A 26377-nucleotide genomic window follows, 5' to 3' on the forward strand; every position below is an offset into this window, starting at 1 on the left:
TTGGAATGAATCATGCTCATCTACCCATTCCACCAGGGGAAGTCTTCACACCCTTGGGGTAGACTCCCCCATAACTTACCAACAGGTTTGAGGCACACATACACACACATATAATACATATAATATCATATGAAGGGGTGATGGGACCTGGACTCCTAAAAGGAAAAGACTGTCTTTGAAAGCAACCTATTCCATGAATTTTCCCATACATTTCGGCAGTCCAGATGACTAGTGTCTCTGCTCAAGGCAGTTGATCCACCCCAGGCCACCAAGATCATTTAATTAGCTTATTTGATATTCCTTTCACTGTCTCACCTGGCCCACCCCAGACTACTTGTATATACAGACTACTCCTTAACCCCGCCTAGGTCACCTATTTAGCCTACTTGATATTTCTTTCACTGTTTGAACCTGGCCCACTCCAGACTATTTACCATTCCTTAACCCCGTCTACTTGCATTCACTGTCCTTTTGTATTTAAGCATCAGTCTCATTCCCATTAAGTTGCAGGTTTTCTAGGAACCCTGCATTACAACAAAATTTGCCCCTTGCCTGGAAGCCAGACTGAGGGTGTGAATTCATTCCAGGCAGACTCCTCCCTGTACTTTGACATTTCAGAGTTCCCAGCAATCCCAAACCTTGTCTCAGGTGGGAGGTGATGTGACAGTGTCAGAGGAGAGAAGGGGGTATACAGGAGAGATGTTACAAAGCTAAAATATGACAGAAGATTAAAAAAAAATAACTTAATAGCAGATGGTATATGGGGGTGAGGGTGAGAGTGACAAGTTGAGAATAACATCTAGATTGTGAACCAAGTGTAGTGATTAAAAAGGTTCAAGAGACATGGTTTCTGAGTAATTTAATCATTTTATTAATAAGGCCCTCATGTTTATTAATAAAAGGATGATCATTTGGTTGACTCTTAGACCAGACTCCTAATGGTGATGGGCTTACAGTTTATATGCCCTTTGAAGAGGAGGTATTCCTAAGGCATGTCAATTAACTCTGCTTAAAACAAGGGGAGGTAGGCTATATTAAAATGAGGGTCTTGGGGGTCTATGTGACTTGAGTCACCCAAATCTTGGTCAAAAAGACATCAATTTCCATATCATTTGTCTTGACAAAAGGGAGAATTAACACTTCCCCAGACCTGTCTGAGCAAACACACACATACATACACACACATGTTGGTTGGTTGGTTGTTGTCTTTCATCTTCAAAGAGGACCAAAATGACATCACCATTGTAAAGGGAAATTTCAATGTGTCCGACTGTGGCTGATCAGACCAATACGAGTTCAGAAGGCTCTACCACAAGTTGGGCACAGATAGTCCATGTAAATATTTGGGGTAGATATCCCAAATTTGCGCATTCTGCATTTACTTGTGCTGTCTCAATTCTGTTTTGCTCAAAGAGCACAGCACCTTTTCTTATGTGGGCATGTCATGCTGAGTGGTCCTGTGTCAGTGTCTCCCATGCCACACAATCAAATCCAAAGTTCCTGAGAGAGACCTTGAGAGTGTCCTTGTATCATTTCTTCTGGCCATCATGTGATTGCCTGCCCCATGCAAGTTCTCCATAAAATAGTCTTTTTGGCAAGTGTACATTTTGCATTCGAACAACGTGGCCAGCCCATTGGAGTTGAACTCTCTGAAGCATAGTTGGAATACTTGGCAGTTCAGTTTGAGGAAGGGCTTCAGTGTCTGGGTCCTTATCCTGCCAGGTGATGCTCAGAATCTTCCTAAGACAGTTCAAAAGGAAGCAATTCAATTTCCTGGCATGGCACTGGTAGACTGACCATGTTTCACAGGCAGGATATACCCATTAGCCCAAACTTAGAACTTCTTTTACTGTCTGATTAGATCTTAGCCTGGGTAAATCTTTAAGAGGGATTTTCCACATTGATTGATTTCTGGATGGAGAAGTAGAAAAAGGGAAAAATCATGGTCCTGCTTCAATAATTAGTTATTAAATACAAGAGAGAGAGATAGTCATTTCTCAGTCACATGAGGTGACTGGGGAGATAGTAATAGGGAAGTGTGGAAGTGGAGGGAGTTTGTGGGGAAAGATCATGAGTTCAACTTTGGCCATATCTAGTTTGAGATGTTTAAAGAACAACCACTTAGAGATATGCAGTAAACAATTAGAGATATGAGACTGGAGGTCAGCCAGGAGGTTAGGACTGAATAAGTGGATTTGAGAATCATCAGCATAGAGATGATAATTAAACCCATGGGAGTTGACAAAATCACCAAGTGAAATAAGATAGAGGGAGAAGAGAAGAGGGCACAGGACAGATCCCTGTGGGACACTTACAGTCAACAGGCATGACCTGGATAAAGATCCAGCAGAGAAGACTGAGGAGGAGTGGTCCAACAGGCAGGAGGAAGAGTCCATGGAAGAATCAAAATTCAAACCAATGTCCTCTGACTCCAAATTCAACAATTTTTTTTCCCATTCTACACACTGCTGTCTCAATTTAAGGGTTGTTAATATACTTCTTGCCATTTTGTCAATAAATTTTGTTTTTACATAATCTTTAGTTCCAAATAATATCCTTCCCTTGCCCAGTGAGTCATAAAGAAAAAAAGAGGGAGGGGAAAGCAGGTCAGCAAAACCAATCAACCAATAACCAATCAACAATCAAAAGCATGTCTTATAGTATATGCAACATTTCACAGTCACACTCCTCCATTTCTGCAAAGAAAAGGTGAATTTTCTCAACTCTTCTCCAGAGCTAAGAACAGTCATGATAATTAAATAGCAATCAGTATCATTTTATTGCTCTTTTCATTTACATGGTTGTAGTCACTATGCAATTCTTTTCTGGGCTTTGCTTACTTCACCGTACATCAGTTCATAAAAATCTTCCCAAGCTTGGGAAAAAGCCCTCCCTTGTTTCTTGAGATAGTCATCAACCTCAAGATTTTCACTCCTGCAAATCCCCACCCCTACCCAGCAGAGATGATCTGATGTGACTCTTGGACTCACTCCTTCCCCTTGCTGAAGGTTGTGGGATACTGGAGGAATTTGTGTCTAAATCCAATCTGATTGGGCCCAAAATAATCACTTGAGTCCCTGCTAATTCCTGGTACATAAGAGGCAACTTTTAAAATACTTGTTGATCTTAGGATTTCAAGCTGGAAATGACCTGAGAGAGGAAATCACTTGCTAAAAGCAAAAGAAGTTGCAAAGGTAGTTTTAAAGCCAGGTCTTCTGATGCAATGCTCTTTCTACTCCACCACCCAACCTCTCACTACTCCTTTTCATCTACCTTCCAGATCTGGGCATTTGGGGTCCAGAAGTTCTTGTTCAACAAACTAGGGAGAGGAGATTGACTTCAACTCCTGTTGGATCTCCTGAGGCTTCTCAATCCTTGGGTAGCTTCCTATCCCTCATTTTCTGTCTCCATCCAGGTCTTACTGGGCTTGTGGGCTTCACATGTGTTGTGATCCTCTTAGCAACTAGAAACATCCTAGTTGATGCATATAATGCAGCCTAGATGCTACATGTATAAATTTTACACACACACGCACACACACACACACACTCCAATTAGGTAGGCACATTTCATAACTATATTTTTCAGTTGATAACTCCATCTTCTGGTTGGGGTTATTTGTTTATTTTTGAATATTTATTTTATTTTTTCAATGAACAAAGATTTCCTCTTCATACTATCCTCACTTCTCAGCCCCCAACTGAAAAAGAGAATACCCTAGTTACAAACAGGCATAGTCAAGCTAAACAAATTCCTACATTATCCATGTCCAAAAAAGCCCATCTCATTTGGCATCATGGGTCCATCACATCTCTGTCAGGGGTAGGTGGCATGTTTCCTTATGAGTCCTCTGGAACTCTGGTGGCTCATTGTTCTGACTAGAGCTCCTAAGTCTTTCACTTGTCTTTACAATATGTGTGGGATGTAGGGCATGTTCAGGGAAGACTTATGTGAGGGCTGCTTTCCATCATTAGTGTCCACCTGATCCACCTAACTCTCCCGGGTAGTTCTAAGAAGCTGTAGCATGCACAGCTACACAGCCACACTCCAACAAACCATTTCTGCAGACAGACTAAACCAGGTTGAGGGTAACCAAGGGGTCTCAAACCCTTGAGTGAGTTAGGGGGGTGTCTACTTCAAGCATGTGAAAGCTTTCCCTGGTGGAATGGGTAGATAAGAACATTTTGTTCCAAAGTCCATGAAGGCAGCAGCTGGAGCAGGTGCTGTGGAGCGCTTAGATCTTGATCAGACATTGAAGAGGACAAGGTCATCCGCTGCATCTTGACTGTGTCTTGCCATTGGACTGTGATGACTCTAGAAGAGAGTGAGGTCCACGACTTCATACAACTCCGCCTCACTTAAATCCAATTTACTTATGAATCAAAAGATATCACCCATACCATTTTACCATTTTTACCTATTTCAAAATCCTGTGACAACAGGCAAGTGATGAAGTAGCAAGTGTGGCTACAGTGGGAGCTGTAGTCACAACTCTGCACACAGGTGGCCTAGGATATAGGGTTGTCTTCTCCCTGGAAGCAGCAGTGGGATTCAGTAGCCCCCTACAATGTCTGAACAGCCTTTTAAGATGTCACTGCTCACTTTCTGGTGTGAGGAAGGGGCTAGAAAAGATGCCTTAAAAGTTGTCTGCTTATGCAACCCTGGCCTGATTACCGAGGAAGGTGAGGATCCTAACCTGTCATCAAAACACAAAAAAAATGTAACAGGAACACTCTCACAGTCTCTCTTAAGAACTTTGGACATGAGAGACACTGGCAAAAGACTACCCAGCATGGCATCATTATCAGAGAAAGTGCTGTGCTTTATGAGTGAAGGAGAATTGATGCCCAAATTTCGAGAATCCACCCAAATGCTCTCGTGGACGATTTGTGCCTGGTCTATGGTAGAGTGTTCCAAGCTCGTACTGGTCTGATCAGCCTCAGTCAATCAGACACACTGTGACTGATTCTAACATAGCGAAGGCATTTTAGTCTTCTGAGAACAAAGGACAATAACCAACTAACAATGCTGTTATTACATAAATTGTTCATCCAGTTGTCTTTACTTTACTTTGCATCAGTTCATACAAGTCTTCCCAGGTTTATCTGAATACATTCTTCTCATAATTTTTATGGTGCGAAAACATCCCATTACATCCATATGCTATGATTTGCCCAGCCATTCTTCAGTAGATGGAACTCCTTTAGTTTCAAGTTCTTTGATACCAAAAAAAAGAGCTGCTACTAACATTTGGGTCTATATATTTTCTTCTTTCTTTGATCTCTTTGGAGTCCAGTCCAAACCAATCCAATCCAGGAAGCATTTATGAAGCATCTATTATGTGCCAAGCACTGGGGATGCAAATAAAAAAAAGAAAGACAGTCCTTGCCCTCAAGGAGCTTACAGTATAATGGAGAGCTACAACACAGAAAGGGAAGTGGGAATGCTGAGTTGGAAGCAGGGATGCCACATAGGCACCTTTTTCTGAGGAGTTGAAAACAGGCAAAGCAGCAGATGTAAAGTGGAGTGAATGGAAAGTCCAGTTTCTGCCCTCTATAAAGGAAGGCTTTGGGAGAAATTTGGTATTCCACCCTCCAGTCGTCCAATCAGAGGGGAGAGGATGCTGAAAGAGGCTTGAGTTTAGTCAAGGCTTGAGTTAGTAGCATGGTGATGAGATAAGAAGCTGAGTGAGATGGTGTCAAGACTTGAGTTAGTAGCATGGTGATGACATTAGACATGATAAACTAATCCTGGAAGGAAAATCTTATTCTTGGAGCTGAAACCTGGCAAAACAGCTGATGGCAAGTAGAATACATGAACTATATATGTTGGCATACCTAGATGACCTCAGTTTTTGGAAAAATGCTGGAAGAAATGAGGCAAGATTGATGACAGCATTAGACCAGCCAGAAGAAGTCAGTCTGAAGTTGTCAACTGACAAATGCCAACTTTACCAAAATCTATCAACTATACAGGTTATATGGTATTACAGTGAGAAATGCTATTCAGTCATTAATCAGTTGTTTTTAGTCTGACTCTTTGTGACCCCATTTGGGGTTTTCTTGGCAAAGAAGCTAGGGAGCTGTGCCATTTCCTTCTTCAGCTCATTTTTACAGATAAGGAACCTGAGGCAAACAGGGTGAAGTGACTTGGTTAGGGTCAAGTGTCTGAGGCTAGATTTGAGCACAAGAAGATGAGTCCCTGACTCCAGACCCAGCACTCTAGCCACTGCAACACCTAGCTGCCCAATAATGACAAAGAAGTGAATATAGATTCAGAAAAGAAACACTTCTCAACCAGTTGTGTCCAAAAAGCTGGGACAAGTTAAAGATTTTCCTGGGATTCAGTGGTTCTTATTGAAAATCTGTGAAAAACTTTATTGCTAAATCTCTCACTGATCTCACTTGAAGATTCATGATTGGGAAACACCAGAAACACGTCAAGAAAGGCCAACTTGACTTAAATCCTTAGGGAGTTATTTGGAGGATATTAGGATGGAAAATATGAACAAACTTTTAAAGATTTGATAAATTGCCTTATGTATGCACTAGTGTTGACCTATGTAAACCTGGGCAGATTCTTTATGCCACATACTGATGCTACTTTGAGATTTGTACTGTACCAACTATAAAGTGGGCTATTGGTTGTCCTTCATTCTCAAAGAGGAGCAAAACATCACTATGTTGGAGTCAAGGTTTATTGTGTCTGACCATGGCTAATCAGACCAATATAAGCTCAGAAGGCCCTACCACAGGTCAGGCACAAATAGTCCATATAAACATTTGGAGTGAAGATATCTCTAGATTTGTGTATCTCTCATTTATTTGGAACTACTGTAATTCTACTTAGCTCGTAGAAAACAGTGCCTTCTTTGATGTGGACACGCTATACTGGGCAGTCCTTTGCATGACATGCAAACAATTCCCATCCCTTTTTCTGACCTCTATGTGAGTGCATGCTTTGTGTGAATTCTCCATAAAATAGTTTTTGAGGCAAACGTACATTTGGCATTCAAACAAGAAGAGTTGTGCTCTCTGTAACAGAGTTTGAATACTTGGCAGTTCAGCTTGAGAAAGAACCTCAGTGTCCAATACTTTATCTTGCCAGGCGATCTTCAGAATCTTCCCAAGGCTATTCAGATGGAAATGATTCAGTTTCCTGGCAAGGTGCTGGTAAACTGTCCAAGTTTCACAGGCATACAACAATGAGGTCAGCACAACAGTTCTGTAGACCTTCAGTTTGGTAGACAGCCTAATACCTCTTCTCTCCCACACATTTTTGGGGGTGCTGCAAACACTGAGCTAGCTCTGGTAATGAATGCCTCAACCTGATCATCTTTGTTTACATCCCTGAAGATGCCAAGGTGAGTGAACTTATCCACAGCATTCAATATTTCTCCATTTGCTGTAACCAACGGTTCCATGTGTGGATGATGTGGTGGAGAACCTGTTTTCTTGTTGTCAATTATTAGGCCAGAAGCAGCAGAGAATCCATCTATACTTTGTTGCACCTCAGCTTCAGAGGCTACACTGAGTGTACAATCATCTGTGAACAAAAAATCATGCAACAAATCTCCTTCCACTTTAGTCTTGGCTTGTAGCCTTTTCAAGTGAAATAATTTACCATCAGTGTGGAAGCTGACCTTGGTGCCATTTTTGTCCTTGTTAAAGGCTTCTGACAACATTGTTGAAAACAACATGCTAAAAAGCATGGAAACAAGCACATTTTCTTCCTGCTTCACTACATTGGTGACTGAGAAAGCTTGAGAATATCATCCAGCATCTAGCATCTGGGCAAGCATCCCATTGTGGAACTGGCATACAATAATGATGAACCTCTTTGGGCACCCAAATCTTGCCATAATTTTCCAAAAGCCTTCACAACTGGCAACATGAAAGGTCTGTGTTATGTTGCTGAACGTTGTATACAGAACTCTGTTCTGTTCCTAGCATTTCTCCTGGAGTTGTAGGGCAGAAAACACTAAACGTGTAAGCTGCTTAACACAGTGTATGGTGCATAGTAGATACTATGTAAATGCTAGCTATGATAAAGGGCAGAATCTCACAAGGAAGCATGTCTTTGAGGTTGTGGGGGCTACAGGAGGCCACAGATAATCAGCTGGTTCACCTGGTGCTTTAAGCCTACTTGATCAGAGAGGCAGCTAGGAAAGGTACCATGCATGAACTTTTCAAACGAAGTTATCCTCCACTGTCCACTCTTCTGCGTTGCCCTCTATGGTGGAGTGAAGAGGGGTAGGCTTGCTTATTTCTTAGCTTGTTTCCCTTGCCCTTATGAAAAGGTTACATACTTTTACACAAACCTTCTTCTTCCATTCTCTCCCTATTCTACATCCCTAAGGAGTAGAGGCAAGGGAGGAGCCACCATAGGCCTGCCCATAGAATATGTGTCTTCTCTCCACAGCTACTCCCATGTCCCTCCTCACCTGAGTACCTTTCCATGTGACACTCCCTCCCCCTATGGGGCACACATTCCCTCACCTTTCCTAAGGTCTGTATAAGGAAAAAGTGGGCCTCATATGTCTAGTGAGGTTGTATATCTGGTGAATAGCAAAGAAACCCATTCATCCAAATCAGTAGCAAAATAGAAATCAGAGAAAGTATATGTAGGAGAATATGTGCCAGACAATACAGACTGAAGGTAGTCTCCCACTGGAAGTGAGATAACTTGGCAGGGTGGGGGGGATAGGGGGGATGGAGAGAAAGGGAGAGGGATAGGGAGAAAAGGAAGGAGAGGAAGAGAAAGATGGAAAGGGAGAGGGAAGGAGGAAGAGGGAGAAGGAGAGAAAGTCTTTTATCTCACTCAAGGGGAAACTCTAAGCTGCCAAACTGGGGATAGGAACATGGCGTTGCCAGGTGCTCCCATGTCTTCCCAGAGTCTTTTCTTTCAGCAATCTGAAATGCTATTAGCCTCTTCCATCTCCTCTCCTGAAGCTGGAGGCTGACTAGATGACTGAAGAAAACTTGAACCTTGACCAGTTCTGACGGAAGACTGTTCTTGACAAGTCCTGAAAGGGAACTGGCCCTGAAGAGTCCCAAGGCAGGTCACAATGGGGACTTTTACCTGGAGAGTTCTGACAGGGACTGGTAAAGACTAGAACTTTCTTACCTCTTACCAACTCTGCCCCTCTCCCTCATGGAGGGCCTACTCCTATATAAGTAGTGAGTCTTTATGGGTACAACGGACTTAGGGATAAGGGTTACATTCCTCCCTGGGCTGAAACTCTTTGCTGTCACTTGCAAAGATCAGCTGAGGAAGGTCCAAAACCTGTAAATATACAGTATTATAAACACAAGCATCTGTTCAATCCACTGATAAGTGCTTAAGATGCCACCAGCCCAAAATGGGTTGTGGCTTCGGCCAATCACAAGTTCAGAGGGTATTACCTGTTTAGAGAGGGCTAATATGGATCCAAAATGATGGTGATCATCATGGAAGTGATGAAAGCAATTCATGACATGTGTTCGTCCTTTGTTGTGGAAGAAGACCATGACATCAGAGAAATGATGACATGACTTGCACTTGACTTTGTTTTGAGTGGGGGGGGGTTGTGCAGATCACCAATCTCACTTGTTCTTCAGAGTCATCTCAATCCAGTGATCAGATATTCATCAGGATAACTGGAGATGACCCAGGATACACTGGGAGACCTTGGGGCCTTTAGGCCAAGGTCTTTGCAGGTACTCACTTAGGGTGAGGCAATGCCCATTCATTGAATAGGCCTGTTAAAGAAGTAGCCAGGGAATGGCCCCCTAGTGTGGTCAAGAAAAAGAAAGATATCAGGCTGGGTGGGAACCTGCAACAGTTACTATTGATAATCACTGTAAAGCTAGGAGGGTCCAGAGGAACCCTTAGGCAGGGGTCCATTGAAGTCATGTAGAGAATTACTAAGGGAAGCAAGCAAGGTTGAAAGTGGAGACTTTTGGAATCAAACGCAGTATCTCTGAAACAATCCCTTATCCACAACCATGATGGATCACAAACTCACTCGAAGGCTGAGGGCCATCAGTTGGCTATGAGCAAATAACAAATGCTGCCTATTCAATGCAAACTTCTAGTTGCTTACTTTGAGAGCAATCAGAAGCAAGCCTTAAGAATTTCAGTGCATAAATTTCCTGCCTTTGGAAAAGTATAGAAAAAGAATAAGTAACACCCTAGTGGCTTAAAATCACTTCATAAACCTACATAACTAGGAACCAGAAGGTTTCCATAGCAACCAAAAGTGATATAGGAAGAGTATATTCAGTCACTTCTTTCTTGCCAGGAGTCATTCTGATAAAGAGAAGGGTTTTGAGAGCAAGGTACTCAAAAAATGTCCTCCTAGGAATCGATGTCTGGAACATCATCATGGTCAAGGGCGTCAAGAACTCACGATGTGTTCTCATGGCACCTTGATATGCTGGGAACCTGTAACTTGACTAGAAGCCTCAGCAGAATCAAAGATAGTTTTTTAAATGCACATCTAGAATGCCACCAGGAATGATATCATAGGTTTTTTCATACACGTTATTTGGGTAGAAGCTATAACTACCCACTGACCTATGTTTTTTTAAATTGTTTCATTCTGAACTTAAGAAATAAAGCAAGCATTTCCATAATATAGTAGAATAGAAAAGATCATTGTATATGAAACTGCAAATCTATTATATACAACGCACCATTCCTTTAAATATATAAGAATAACATAATTTTTTAATCTTTTTTCTTCCCTTCCCCCATCCTAGAGATGGCTACTGTTAGACACAAATATATATGTATATATGTATGTGTGTGTGTATATTTATATATGTAAAACTATTCTATCTGTACTTCTATTAGTTCTTTTTCTGGATGCAGACAGCATCTTCCTTCACATGTCCTTTGCAGTTAATTTGGGTATTTACAATAGTCAAAATGATTTAGTCCCTCAAAGTTGTTCTTAAAACAAAATTGTTACTATATACAAGGTTCTCTTGATTCTGCTAATTTCACGTATTATTTCATGCAAGTCTGTTTTTCCTAAGATCATCAAGTTCATTGTTTCTCATAGCACAGGAGTGTTCCATCACAATCATATACCACAACTTATTCAACTACTCCCCAGTTGATGGGCATCCCCACAGTTTCTAATTCTTGGTCACCGCAGAGAGAGATGCAATAAATATTGTAGAACACACAGCTTCTTTTCCTTTTTCCATAATCTCGGGAAACACACCTAGTAGTGGTATTGCTGGGAGTATATGAAGGTAGAGAAGAGAGACTATGTCACTTAGAGAGCAATTGATGCAGGCTTATTGCCTCATAATGTACCCAACTCAGAAGAGCACAGAGAACAAGTAATGGCATAATTCTCAAATTCATTGTCAAAAATCTAGATGTGGAAGAGTCCTGCGAAATCTTACTGTCCTCAGAAAACTTAAGATAGTGAACTGATGAGATGTCACCCCTATACTAAGCAATGGAAAGATTAGGCAATAGGCTGGTATACACAAGTCAAAGAAAATGGCTAGAGACCTGTGGATGATAGGATCACAGATTTAGAGTTGGACATTATCTAAGATATCATCTGGTCCAACTCTGGTCAATTGGACTAGGAGCACTTTAAGGGCCTTTCTTTGTATTCCCAGAATTTAACACAGTGCCTAGCACACATAGCAAGCACAAGTTTGTTGACTTTGCTCCCTCATTTTAAAGATGAGGAAACTGCACTTGAGTGGTAGCAACCATTTGTCACCCACCAGAGACTTAGTGAAGCTCTACAAATAGGACAAGAACAAGGTGGGGAAAAAGGATTTGAACCCCAAGGAGGACTCACCCACCAGCTAAAAGTCAGATGGTGGCCCATATGGGGAAGATACAAGTCAAACAATATGAAAAGCTAAAGTATTTTAAACACTGAGGAGGCATGTACAAATTGCCTTGTCATTAGAAGTGTCTCTGCCAACGTGGGGGTGGGATGCTGAATCCCTTTCCCACCTGATATTCCAGCTATGAAGGCCCCAAAAGAACTGAGACCACCACAGAGAGACAGCATTCAGCCTGAATCCACAGATGCAGAATTGCAGTGAGCCCAAGGATACCAACTTACCCACAGAGCTTGTGGAATCTCTGGATGTAACTATGACAGCAAGCCAACCTTTCAATAAACTGGTTTAACTTGTGCCCCCTTAGTGCTATCTGTTAGTGCAGTCATATGCTGCCTTCAGAGGATGGCACTCAGATAAACAAGTGTCCTGTGATATATTGGAAGCAACTCGTACAAACAGCATTCTATATCTGCATGTGACTTAGGTATTTGGTTTATTGAATGCAACTTTAATAAATGACACTGCAATATGCGTACTAGATCTAATCTGCAGGGAGTAGGCATATGAAAATGCTGTTACTCCTCTCCCTTCCACCACCCAGACAGGCAGGGTCTACGCACTGACCAGAGGACAACAAAGAATGTGTGTGGGAACTCAAAATGACCCCCTCCTCAGTGCTCCCTTGCCCTGAGAGGCCCCCTCCTCCCTCTCACTGGAGGACAGTAGAAAGCTCCCATCACATCCCCTAAGGAGGGGATCCTTCTCATTTGCCATCTGGCTGAACTCATCTGCATTTTCAGCATAGCCCTGTGCTAGGACTTTCCCACTTTTCAGCTTCTTTTGATGTGTCTTCATCCAATTAGATCATGAACACCTTGAGGGAATCCCCAGCACTTCCCATAGTCCCTAACATATAATAAGTGCTTAATGCTTATTGAATGACTGCGGACTCAAGGTACTGACTTTGTGGGAGACTCCATATCTCTCTCTACTGAAGCAAGGGAGTAATTGACAATAGCTATAGGCAAGTGTTCCCTTCTCCCCCACCCAAAAAGAGCTTCTATGTCATAGGCAACTGGAAGGCAAAAAGGTCTTGCAAGGGCAGTAAGGGCCTTTGGTTCATGAATCTCCTGAAAGCATTTAGGATTTAACTGCATAGCAGGCACTGTGTGGAGCAATGGGGACGCAAAAAGAGGCAAAAAGTTCTCAAGCCCCACATTCTAATAAGGGAGACAACATGCAATAGAACTATGTATATGCGAGATATACACAGTGTGAATGGATGGCAGCTCTAGAAGAAAAAGGGATATACAGAGATGGGTGGTGGGGTGGCAGACTAGAAAAGGCATCCTGCAAAACATGATTGGAGCTGCCTCCTGAAGCCTTCTGGCATTATAATATGGCTCTTGTCCCATTCTCCCTTCCGTTCCCTGCCCCCAACAACCAATAGCCATTTTGAAGATACTTTATTGTATAAAACAGATACATGCAGAAATGGGGGTCAAAACTGTACCCAGTAACAAGGAACAACCATCACCCACGGGGAATTCCCAACAGCCTGAAGTCAAAGCAATGCTGGGCTTGTGACAAGTATAGGTTGTACATTACCAGCCACCTTGCCTAAAAAAAAATCCATCAAAACTGCTTCCAGAGTTAACTATCCATTTCAGATGCTTAGGAATGACTTAGTTAATATGCTGCTGAACAGAGCTGGAGAAAATCATGGCATCATGTTTAATCAACCCACTGCAAGTTTATGGTACAAAATCTCAACTGGGCCCTCGCTGCAGCAAGGCAATCCTTTTAGATTTCCCAAAGTGATTCAGATCTTACTTGTTTCCATGGCTATTCCATCCCTTCCCCCTCCCTCTCCATTCAGTACCTTGTTTCACTTTTCACTAGGAGAAAGAAAATTAAGGCCATTAGCAAAGATCTCTTTTGCTCTTTCTTACATCATTCAGACATCTTCCTTTAATATTTCTTTCACTCCTGTGTCAATGAGAAAAAGTGGCTGCTCTGCCTATCAAGGCAAACCCCTCTTCCTGATTCCTCCAGCAAAGTGCCTCTGTCTCTCTCCTCTGATTCCTCCCTCCCTGCTGCCTATACACATCTACCTCATCCTTAAATCCTCACTTGATTCTACAACCTGTCTTCTCTCCTTTCCTCCTTGAAAAAAGCCATTTATGCGCATGTTACCACGCCCCTGCCTCTTAATCCTCTTGCAATCTGGCTTCTTCACTTTTCAATCTGAGGAGTCTCGATTTTAATGTTGAGCAACATGAATAATTTATCAATTGCTCAGCATGACAGACTTTCACTTGTAGCTTGAAGTTCAAGACAGAAGAATCTATCTAAAGCAAAGTTTGGTTTAAAACTTTTACAGAAGTTTTCATGAAATATACTACTATGTCAACATGAGATACGTGAATCCTTTATCAGTGATAATCCCAAGTAGAAAAAAGAAATGAAATCTCACATACTCATTGTCAGGTCCTACTTGTTAGAAGTGCCTTGTTAGAAGTTCAGTCTGCCATTGATTCCCCACATATTCATTCTCCACTAGCCCAGCTTTTGTTTACCTTTAGTCCAGGTTTGTTAATGGAGTGGCTTGTATCAGTTTGCTTGTAAAGCTGAATTTAAAGACACGTACTTCAGTTAACTGATTCTGAAAACTGGTATAATTTGTCTTCCTTTCTTTGATGGACTTCTTGGTTACTCTCCACCTGGATTCTGCTGCTTGCATGGTCCTACATTACCTTCTGTTTGCTCCTTTGGCCCAATGTCTTATTCTGACTGAATGATCCTGAGTGAAAACACCGGAGTTCAAACTGATCTATCTTCTATTAACCTTCTTGATCTTACTTTGACCATTTGATCTTCTTTACCTGTCTGCCAAGGTCTAACTTCAGGCTTAAAGAACTGAAAAGAATTTTGGAAAGGCCACCTCCTTGATAAGGAAACTGAGCTTTGGAGGGGCTGTACCTTGCCTAATTGGTCTGAATTTCTTCCCTACAGCACACAGTTTTTCCAAATGTGAAGAGAAAAAAAAGCCACACACAAGGGAAAATATTGGAATGACTTTCATGGCTCTCCTTTTGATGTGCTTATTTACATTTTTTTTTCTGTAACAATTCCTGTTCTCTAAAACTATTCTTTCTCTTGCTCTATATTTTAGCTATTCTTGGTCCCCAATTTCTGCAGTCCACAGGCAGTGTCTGCTTATGGATAGCTCCTTCTCACAAAGATACATCTATTTAGGATAAATATGGGCTTCACCTCTCTCCTTGAATTCTTTTGGCTCTGAAGGTCAATTTCACACTGCATTCAAATGCCATCGTTTATTCCAAAAGACAACTTTCTCTTATAAACTTACAAAACACTGGAGCATCAATGTTTAAATGCACATGAAATGATCTTGTCTAATCACCCCCTTTTACAAATGGGGAAACATGGACTTGGGTTCAGTGACCACATATTTAAGGCCACAGAGCTGGTTGATGACAGTTGGAATCAGAAGCCAGACATTATACTTCCTGATTAGGTGCTTCTGGCACAACTCAAATTCATTCTTCCATTAAAATAAGCTTTCTGAATCTTCGAAGCCCTAAAATTCAAAGAAGAAGAAAAAAACCCATTTCATGGCACCTCTTTTACTCTAGGAAACTTCTGATCTCTGGCAAATTCTTGGGACAGAGAATAGTGGATCCACTATTGACAACACTTGTAACAACTGCCACACAGGGAAGTAAACACTCAGCTGAAGTTCTTTTGTTTTTGTTTTAACCAATACTTACTAATCTTTCTGCTTTCAGGAATCAAGGTTTCTCTCCTCCATAAACCTGGCCTTAGGGATCACTGCTATTCTTCTACACATAGTCTGTAATACTTTGATTCTGCAGGACCTGTGCCATTCAAAGAAAAGCATACACAGCCTCTTACAGACATCCGGTTTTCATTATGTCAGTGGACCTTTTTGCAAACCTCTACATAAATAGATTAATGCGAATCTGTCTGAAGCTGTGGGGGAGGGAATGAGGCAGAAAGGGGGCCTCTCAATTCGTGGAGGGAGGAGCCAGCAAGCGGAAATCATGTGGGGGCCAGGGACAAAGAACCAAGAGCAGGATGATGAATATGTGCAGCCAGAGATGAAAGGAAGAGCACACAGGGCAGACACATGGGGGCCAGACAAGGATGTGGATGCTTGGTACTCAATCGAGGACAGATGGCAGACAAAAGGGGCAAACACGTGAGTGGACAGAGCAGGGCAAAAATCTCCTCTCAATGCTAGAAGTCTCAAGCCAAGCTGCTATTCAGCACTGGTGGCTACCTGGGTATCCATTCTTCTGCTCTCTCTTGCTTTTCTGTTGGAGGGAGGGGCAGGAGTACACATTCCTATAAAGGTAACAGGTATTTTTGCAGGGAATGTGGATTTCTTTCAGAATTCTTTATAAATAAGGTCAAATTTGCATGATTCAAACTTGTTAGGTTAAAACTGTGTATACTGGAAAGTTGTATTGTTACTGACTTTGTACTTATACACCTTTTAGTCCAAACTGCAGTCCTTTTATAGCATTCTTGCACTTAGAAAATTAAAAAAAAAATCCTTTGAGCTATGTGGCTTCCTTATTCATTGCCCACACAATTTCCTTTTGTGCTTTTGATCGTCATATACAAACGTCTAAGAGGTTGCTTTCTTTTTTCAAATGTTTTATCAAAGTGTCCATCTTCTGTTTTATCATTAATTCTGTCCTCCATTAGTCATGATCTGGAATTTCTTATCTCCCATCCTTAGTTCTCATATTTCTGCCTTAGTTTCTGAGACATTTCCTCTCTGTTCAGTCCTAATGTTAGCCTATCTGAAACCTAATTACATTAAATTTCTCCAATTCTTCCCAAAATGAACAGGTGGTTTTCAGAAGAAATGAAAGCTATTGATAGCCATATGGGAACATGTTCTAAATCACTATAGAGCATTAGAAAATTAGAAAATTAAAACAACTCGGAGGTACCACTCACACCCATTAGATTGGCTAGCAAGACAGGGATACGGAAAAGTAGGGACATTAATGCACTACAGGCAACTAGGTGGGGCAGTGATAGAGTACTATCTTAGAAGTCATCTTTCTGAATTTGAATCTGGTCTCAGACACTTAATGTGTAACCGTGGGCAAGTCTTTTAACTCTGCCTCAATTCATCTATCTGTAAAATGAGCTGGAGAAAGAAAGGGCAAATGACCCTAGTATCTGCCAAGAAAACCCCAAATGGGTCACAAAGAGTCTGATATGACTGAAATGACTGAACAAAAATGCACTGTTGGTGGAGCTGTAAACTGGTCCAACGGAGAGCAATTAGGAATGATAAAATTAGGCACACCTTTTGATTCATTGATGTTACTACTAGGACTATGCCCCAAAGAGAGCAAAGAAAAAAGGGAAAGGACTTACATGTACAAAAATATTTATAGCAGTTTTTTTGTTTCGTGGCAAAGAATTAGAAACTGAGGGGATATCCATGAATGGCAGAACAAGTTGTATGTGTGTTCGTCCTTTGTTGTCGAAGAAGACCATGTCATCGCAGAAATAATGACTTGCACTTGACTTTGTTTTGAGGGAGGGAGGGCTGTGCTGGTCACCAGCCTCACTTCTCCTCCAGAGCCATCTGAATCCAGTGACCAGATATTCCTCAGGATGACTGGAGATGACCCAGGATGAGGCAACTGGGTTAAGTGACTTGCCCAAGGTCACACAGCTGGTGAGTGTCAAGTGTCTGAGGTGAGATTTCAAGTCACAAGTTGTATATTAATGTGCTGGAGTACTATTGTGCTGCAAAAAATGGTTTCAGAAAAACTTGGGAAGACTTACATGAGCTGATGTGAAGTGAGCAGAACTAGGACATCGTACATATTAATAGCAATATTGTAATGACAATCAACTGTGAAAGACTTTAGCTACCCTGATCAATACAAATGATCCATAATTTAAAAGGACTCAAGATGAAAAAATGCTGCTTCCAGAGTGAACTAATAAACTGAGTGCAGATTGAAATACATTTTTCGTTTTGCAACATATCTAATGTGGAAATGTTTTGCATGACTATATCATATTCCTTGCCATCCCAACGAGTTGGGGAAGAGAAATCATTTGAAATCGAAAAAAAAAATTAAAATGAGGAATAATTAAAATGACCTCACTGCCATTCAGATAATTATTCTCAACCTACCTAAGATTTTACGGGAAGGTGAAATTTACAGGTTTGAATGGCTCAGCCTAATTTTCACTTATCCCAGTAAAAAAAAAGTAATGTCTAATTGCCTCTTGCATATGCCAAGATGCCAATCCAGAATTTCATAGTAATAAATCTGGAGTCCATCAACTCAATAGAACAAAATAGCTGACAATATCAAGAGGAAATTAGGCTAGACTGAAACTTTTAGATTATAATGTCAGTCAGACTAGAGGATTTTTTGGTAGTTTCCAGCTTTAAAATTGCAATGCTCTAATACTTACTGGATTGGAACAGCCATCTGAGGTGGGGGTTTTTTAAATTCCACAATCCATCAGCTACTTGAACTCAGAATACCACCATATCATTGACAGCTAAGTTAAGAACCTGCCCAAAGACAGGGGAATTGTGAACTCATCTTCTCATCTAGAGATCTCTAAATTTGCATGCCACATTTACTTCAGAATATTGGGGAAAAATTTTTTTCATTTTATGACCCTTCACATTAATCCGACTTAAGACTTCCCTTTCTAGGGCTGGTATTATCTTCCAACAGGATTTATCACTTAGATCAAAACACTTAAGCAGATTAAGAATTTGAGCCGTTTTCAAACATTGCTGAAGACTTCAGTGATCTGCTTTGGGTTAGAGACGAGCCAATGGGCTCTCACATAGAAATCCTTCCTCTATCCTGTACCATTTATCATTGGGAAAGAGAGGGATGATGAAGAAGCCAGTTAAAGCCAGTTAGTTAGGCAAAGTGACAACCATCTATTGGGAACTAGGGAGCACAAATCCAAAACCAAATCATTCATATGGAAGAGGGTTTCACTTGCTCAGCCTGGCTTGAGGGAGAACTAGAACAAATAGTTAAAATCACATGGAACAAGGTTCCAGTCCTTTTGCCCAGTCATTATCTTCCAGAGCATCCAAGGCACAGCATCCCTCTCCCCTCTGGGCTATCTTATGGGTGTAGGGAACTTATCAGCCACCTTACAAATGTGAAGGAAAGTGAAAGAAACTAGGCGTGAGACAAAATAAGGCTCAGACTGAAGGTCTTTACTACTTAAAGTTCAATTTAAAGGGCAGCTTCTTTGACTTATTGGTAGACTCACGTGGGCAAGGTCCATTTCAACACTTGTTTTTTTTGGGGGGGCATGATCTAAGCTAATCTATCTGGAGTTCTTTTTCACTAAATACGTAGAAGCAAGTCTAATATAACCAGTGGTAATATGTCATTGCATTCAAAGGGCCTCCGAGGGTCCACATATTTGTAAATAAATATATAAATATTTATAAATATAAATAGGTAAATAGACAAGGTGTTACTGAAATATAAATGGCTTTCAAATTTTAGTTTGGTCTTGTATGTTTCTAAGTTAAAGCACACTTGTATGCTTGGTCCCTGCTCAGTTTAAATAAACGTCCACAAAATTCCTAAGCACTAAGTTCTTTCAAAGTTTAAGCCCGATAAGGATAAAGTCACTAAGAATCTCTTGAAAGTTTGTATGCTAAGGCAGAGAAGCATTAGAAAGTTTTCCCCTCAGTCTCTGGAAAGAGGGACACACTTGCTGGCTTTTTAAAAGTTTTATTTTAGTTGCATCAAAATGTCAAATAAACCTGATGACTCAGGGTTGATGGGAATGTACTTCCATATACAGGAAAGCCCCACCACAGGTACTGTTCTGCTTTTTCCACTTGACACTCTTCTTATAAATACCTCTCCATGACTGGCTTCACTAGTCCATAGGATTTAGAGATGGAAAGAACCATAAGAGATTATCTAATCTAGCTCTCTCATTCTACAGATGAGAAAAACCAAGGTTCAGGAAGAAGAAATCTCTTACCAAAGTTTGATAGCTAGTAAATGGCAGAGACAAGCTTCAAACTAAGGCCTTCTCAATCCAGTTTCTTTCCACTACACCATGGTGACTCCAAAAAGACAAATTCAGTTGTACAGTTTTTCTAAGCAAAAAATACACAAGGCAGAGAGTGGCAAATCTACTTTTTGTCATTTTACTGCATTTCCAGAAACGCATTACAGCGAAACCTGTCTATAAGTGTTCTGCCCAGCACCCCTACAAGGGTAGACCACCCACAATAAGAACACCTTATGAAGTCTTCTAAACTCAAAGTTTAACAAGAGAAAAACAATGATAACAATCTACACTTTTAGAAAAGCTTAATTCCTGGGGATGAAGATATCCATAAAGACTTGGTACTAAAAAATCGAGATCGCCTCACTTTGAGAAAGGACACCAGAAATCAAATACATAGATGAAAAGAAATGAGACTGAGGATGTGATTTCAGGTCACAGAGGAAATAAACAGAACCAAGATCCTAATATTTGGCTATAAATCCAATCTTCTTTCCACTACACATTGCCTTCTCTTAGTGTTTCTCTCAATGTCTGATGAATAAAGGATCTTACTATTTTTCTGCACATTTTCCTCCAATTCTCACCAAGGAATAAATGAGTTTTGCTGAACTTCCTTAAGACTGCTGGAATGTTGGGTGGGGGAAACCAAGGCAAGCAACCCTCTGAATTTAGCTGGGCTGGACTCTTGAAAAGAGATAAACAGATCCTTGTCAAACCTACATTCAATGCCTTCCCAATATTGTAGGCCTTGCCAGATTTAGTGCTCCACTGGTGTAGGTTCAAAGAAGCTATCTTTAATCTTTGGTCATATCTGATGACTTTAGTGGAAAAGAAAGAGCAGAATTGAACACAGTTATTAGCTATGTAACAGTGTGGGATTGGAAGTGGGGATTCAAATCTTCTATCTGACACTAGCTGTATTACCCAAGGCAATTCACAACCTCCACACAGCCATAGCACTTAGTCATAACTAATGTGATTAGGAGAGCTCACCACAAGAACCCTCCTCCCCACAAAATCCAAGATCCAAATGTATTATTTCATTGGATTTCTTACCCTCACTGCTCATGTAACAATACTCCGGGTTCTAACTGTGTTTAAGACATTTGAGGGGCAAGTTAAGTTGATGGCTAGCAGATAAGACTTTAGAATTGGAGATGGGAAAATAATTGTAGTCATCCAAAGCAGTTGGTAAGAGACAGGAAATGAGGTACATTTTTAGTTCTGCCTCACGTGTCTTTATCTGAAATTAAGGTGTTAGTGGATTTCTGAATTCTAAAACTTGTAAAAATGTTTAAAAGGAATTTGCTTGTATTGAAGTAAAAGGACATTCAGTTTAAAAGGCCTTTTCTCACACCTTGTTTTTAAGTTTTTTCTATACCTGTGGTTGTAGTGCAGGCAACTTGTACTCACTGAAGTGCTCTTATTACCTCCTCATTTATCGAGGATATCAACTCTTCATTAGTAATCTTTATTGCCCTTTCCAAATCAAAGGTCATTTTTTTTGGCAGAGAAAACAGAAGTAAAATTAAAGAGTCGGGCAGCAATGTGTTCTCTTGTTCTCTGTGATGTTATCCTTGTCCCATTCATCCCAAGCAATGTCCCTCTTTTAAAAAGTCCAGAGCCCTTGTTGTTCAGCTTTCCTTACCTGGCTCAGCTCATTCTGAGCTTAACACTCCTGAAAGAACTGGTAAGTGTGATGCTGAGCCACTTCAGTGATCTTTGAAAGTTGATGATGATCTCAAGTGTACTATGCTGCTCCATAATAAATGGTTCCAATGTTCAAAAACAGAAATCTTGCCAATTAACAGGTGAGGCTAACTTTTAAAAAAATGTACTATTAGTTATTTAAAGAATCAATAATTATACAGAGCTTGGTCACCTCTGATATCAACAGATCATACCAGAATGGACTCATTGTTTTTGAAGGAGTTATTAAACTGTAAGGTCAGAGAAATTTATAGTTTACTTAGATCTTAGGAGACAATCTGAACATTTTTTCCTGTGGAAATGAGTGAGATGCAAGCCAGATAGTAGTACAATGAGGTGGATCTATAATTAGTTGAATGGCTAAACCCAAAGTCATTACCAATTTACCATCAACTTGGGAAGGTCTCCTGGGAAGCATTCCAGGATGTGTGCTTGATCCTGTACCGTCTGCCATTTTTATCAGTGACTTAGATGACAGCATAAATGGTATGCTTAACAAAGCTAAGGCATTAGCTACCATACTGAATGACAGTCACATTCTAAACAGTGTGATAAGCTAGAAAACGTGGGCTAAATCAAATAGGATGAACTTTGGCAGGGATATATGCAGTTATACATTTATGTTTAAAAAAAATTCTTTCTACAGGTAGGAAATAGGGGAGGTGTATGTGTTCTGAAGATCTGAAGGGTTTGGTGACATAAAGATAGATATGACTCAACATATTGCAATCTTAGGCTGCACTGAGAGGCTCAGTGTCCAGTCATAAGGAGGTGATAGGTCACATCTGAAGTATCTGGTTCTAGGTGCCATATTTTAGAAGGAATATTGATGATCAGTTGATGGAACTAGGAATGTTTGGCCTACAGAAGACTTAAGGAGGACATGAAAGCTTTCCTCAAGTACTTGAAAGTGTTTCACATTAGAAGGATTAGATTTGTTCTAGTAGGTCCCTGATGGCAGATCTAGGAGCAACAGTGAGGCAAAGAGGCAAATTTAGGCCTGATAGAAAGAAAACTCCCTAACAATTAGAGCTATCCCAAAGTGTTAACAGGTATCTTGGGGAAGTAATGGATTCTCCCTTACTTGAGGTCTTTGAGCAAAGGCTGCATGACCTTATGGTAGAAAGGGATTTTTTTTCAAGTGTGGATTAAACTAGATGTCCTCAAGTTCCTTCCATCTCTGGAATTATTTTTGATGGCATCCATGTGCTCTCTTACCATTTCCTCACTTATCTTGTGTTTTCACTCTGTAATGTATACTTTTATGTTCTTTTCAAAGACAATTGTCTTTGGAAGAGAAAACAAAAGCAAACTAAACACTGAATTCCCTGCTACCTTTTCCTTGTCTATTACTGTCCCATGTACCCTCAAGGTAGTTTATGAACTACTTTTCTTTCTCCAAGTTTCTCCAGGGCAATGGTAACATGAATATGTTTATTATCTCTTCCCACCAATGCCTGACCCACAAAGAAGCTTGTCAGCTGATTAGATTAACCAATGAAGGTGTCTGTCTGGAAGGGAAAAAAAATCTTCATATTGCTGGCTTCCTTCCTGCTTTGGTATGAAGTGTTACAAATTACCCAAATAGCACAGAACACTCAAATTCAAGGGAAATTCAGAGTAACTTTCTCCTGATCTATAAAATGAGTTCAACTAGGTGATCTCTAAGGTCCCTGTCAGATCTAAATCCTACCATCTCAAATTATTAGAGCTACATGGAAAGGTTGGCTTGGAAGTAGTGAGTTCTCTAATCACTGGAGGTCTTCAAGGAGAAAATGACTTCACTTGTCACAGATGCTGAACAGAAAATTCTTACTTCATAGGCCTGGGGTTAGATGGTTGCCGAATTGTATTCCAACTATGATTCTATGAGGCATTTTTAACAGGGGGATTTGAGTCCGTAGCTATGTTGGATATCCTTTTATACCTGTGCAGGATTCCTGAATCCTGGCTGTGATGACACTCTCCTGCAAGTAACGAGCATCTCTCTTCAGTGGTCATGAAACTGATTAATGAACTTGCTTGTGGATCCTCAAAGACTGACATATAATCTCCAGTGATGCATACTATGGCTGGCCTTTGTGAGGGTTCTCTTGTAACAGACAAAGGCAATGGCTGCCTTGGACAGCTTATGAATTTATGAAATTCAAGCTTGAGTTTTAGTTGCCTTTTTTCTCCTTTCCTTCAAAGAACTATGTATCAATCATCACAATTACACTTCATTTGATGTATTTCCACATATAACTACCCGAGATATATGTTCAAGATGTTTTTCTCTATAGGAGCCACATCTTGGGGACTGCCTTCTTTCCCAGTTCTGGCTCTCAGAAAGACGATTCCAGGATTCTGGCTGACATCTGCTTGAGCTCGAAGGAAGACTTATATGTTACTGCAAGGATCCTTGAGCCAGACTGAAATTCTTTTCCAAGCCTTAGTCTTTGTGAGTAGCTGTGGTCAAAAGAATTAGTCAATGGTAATCAGCCTCTCTGAATTTAGACTGGACAACAAGCAAATAAATCAGTTATTTACCTACCTTGAAATATTTTCAGCTTGGAAACCCTAACAAAGCTTTTATTCAACAAATAGAGCCTTCCAAGATCCAGAGTTAGGTCTATATCACAATATGGCACTAGACAAGAATTTTAGAGCAAAATTAATTCAAGTTTTTTTCCACATGCATAAATCACACCATATGCATGCTTATAAAAGCAAATCATTGCTTTCCGAAGCACAGTCATTACTAGATCAGAGCAAATTTGGCCTGAGAATATTAGGAATCTTTACTTTTAAACGCTTAGAAATGTTTTAAATGTAAGGATTCTCTTCTTTGCTTCTCTCTCCTCCCTGACTCCATGCCTCCTGAGCATAACAGTGAGGATATCGAGATCCTTCATCTAAATTTTATCAGCACTAGAGTTAAGATTAGAAAACACTGTTGGTCAAATCACCTTCATTTTACAGAGAAGAACACTTAGGCCCACAGAAAGAAGACGGCTTCCTATTTTCCATAACCTGCAGGGCTAGAACTAGAACCCAGATTTCCTAACTTCCAGTTCGGGATCTATGTGTTAGAAGAAAGTAGATAGTTCACAGTTGCTGGGAGGAAATGTTACTTATAGGATCTGCATTCAAGAGGCTGAGGTTCAAATTCCAGCTCTGCCACTTGCTGTGTGCCCTTGTACAGATCAATTCTCTCCCTGAATTTCAGTCTCCTCATCTGTAAGGTCAGGACATTGGATCTCTAAATCCTTTCCATACGACCTATCATCCTAAGCCACGAAACTTTTAGAAAGGGGGACTGAGTGGGGAGGGAGGGAGGGGAATTGCAGAGGGTCACAAGATTCACCACCATTCCTAGAAGAATTCTCTTCTTTCCCTACTAAGGAGTCTACAAGCAGATCGTTAAGGGACGTAAGGTCACGGGTAAGTGCTCTCCCGATTCAAGCAGTATTCCCAATATCCCCCAAGGTCGGGGCGGCACAGATCCCGCAGCCCGATCCCGCGTCACAGACCAAGAACCAGAGAGGGGGCACGTCACACACAGCTGCCAGGCAGCGCTGCGCACGCTCGGGCTTCCGAGTCCGGGGGAGCCAGCTGGCCACAGCCTGATGACCCGTCGGACGGAGTCAGAAGACCCGGGCTTAAGTGGCCCCCTGGGGTTCTCCTGCGGGCGGCTGTGGCACAGACCCCAACACCGAGCGGGGCTGGGGGTCGGGGCACCGGGGACCGCTTCACCGCCCGCCCTCCGTCAGGGGCCGGGTCCCGGGTCCGTCAGGGCCCGCCAAGTCCAGGACCCGGGACAAGTCCCTCTGTTTCCTGCATTAAATGAGAAGGGGAAGTCGGACCATCTTTCTCCCCTCCCCCCACAACCTAGATGGGGAAACTGAGGCGAGGAGGAAGGCCTGACTCCAAAGCGACCCCCGGCCGAAAAAAGGGCAACGCGACCCCCTACGAGATCCGGCTTGCCCTCCCCCCACCGTGCCCCGGGCCCGCGGGCTCGGCCCGTGACTGTGCGCCCGCGCGCCCGCCGCCCGGCCCCGCGTTAGCTCCAGCCCGTGACGCAGCCGCCCCCCCCACCCCCCACCGCCCCGCTCCGCTGCCCTCGGGCGGCCCGGGCGCCGGGCCTCACCGCTGCCGCTCCGGCCTCCGGCCTCCGGCCCCGGCCCCGGCCCCGGCCCCGGCCCGGCCCCGGCCCGGCCCCGGCCACAGGCGCGAGCTACGCCAACGAACCAACAAACAACTGCCCCCGCCTCCGCGCAGGCGCGAAGGGGCAGAGGGCGGGGCGGGAACGGGAACAAGCAGTCCGCGAACTTAAGCGGCGAGACCAAGCAGCAGCTGACCGAATCATCGATCCCTCGGGCTCTTTGTCAGACGGGCGGGAGGGCTACCACGTGTGTGCGAGTGTGTGGAGGCGGGGGAGCGAGAAGGTCCGCGACAAGGCCCAGAGGCTTCTCAGTCCTCCAACTGCCCCCCCAAAACTCTACTCGATTCCCAAGTAAATCTAAATGCAACACCTGCCACACCCTTGAAAACAAAGTACTGCGACCCGCTCCGTTGAAGGTCTCTTTAAAAGGCGTGGGGGGGGGGGGGGCTCACGTGACTCCTTCTCCAGGTCTACGCTCATCTCTCCCTATCACTTCCACGCCGTCCATTGGTCCCAGCACTTTAATCATCCGGGCCTCAGACCCTTAGGAGGAAGAGGTGTGCTGGGATTTGTCGATAGGCACGGAGGGCGGGACTTTAGCCCACGTGATTGACAG

General features: G+C 42.1%; 1 protein-coding gene and 1 long non-coding RNA gene across 3 annotated transcripts in view; one reads left to right on the forward strand and one right to left on the reverse strand.

The window, feature by feature from the left end:
• Positions 1–847: 847 nt before the first annotated feature.
• On the reverse strand, positions 848–26373 carry LOC140499018 (uncharacterized). 2 transcript variants are annotated; one of them, XR_011965247.1, is made up of 2 exons: positions 25747–26373; positions 848–24246 (listed from the first exon to the last, which is right to left on the reverse strand). It is a non-coding gene; the product is annotated as an uncharacterized lncRNA (long non-coding RNA). The 2 variants fall into 2 exon arrangements; XR_011965248.1 differs by lacking the exon at positions 25747–26373 and adding an exon at positions 24967–25702.
• Positions 26160–26377, forward strand: part of MORC2 (MORC family CW-type zinc finger 2) — a 56424-nt gene continuing 56206 nt past the window's right edge. The window contains exon 1 of the mRNA XM_072599917.1: positions 26160–26177. The gene's annotated coding sequence lies outside the window, so the exon portion shown is untranslated. The remainder of the gene's footprint in view (positions 26178–26377) is intronic.

Source organism: Notamacropus eugenii, chromosome 4 (genome assembly GCF_028372415.1).
Source record: "Notamacropus eugenii isolate mMacEug1 chromosome 4, mMacEug1.pri_v2, whole genome shotgun sequence".
In the NCBI taxonomy this organism is placed as follows: Eukaryota; Metazoa; Chordata; class Mammalia; order Diprotodontia; family Macropodidae; genus Notamacropus; species Notamacropus eugenii.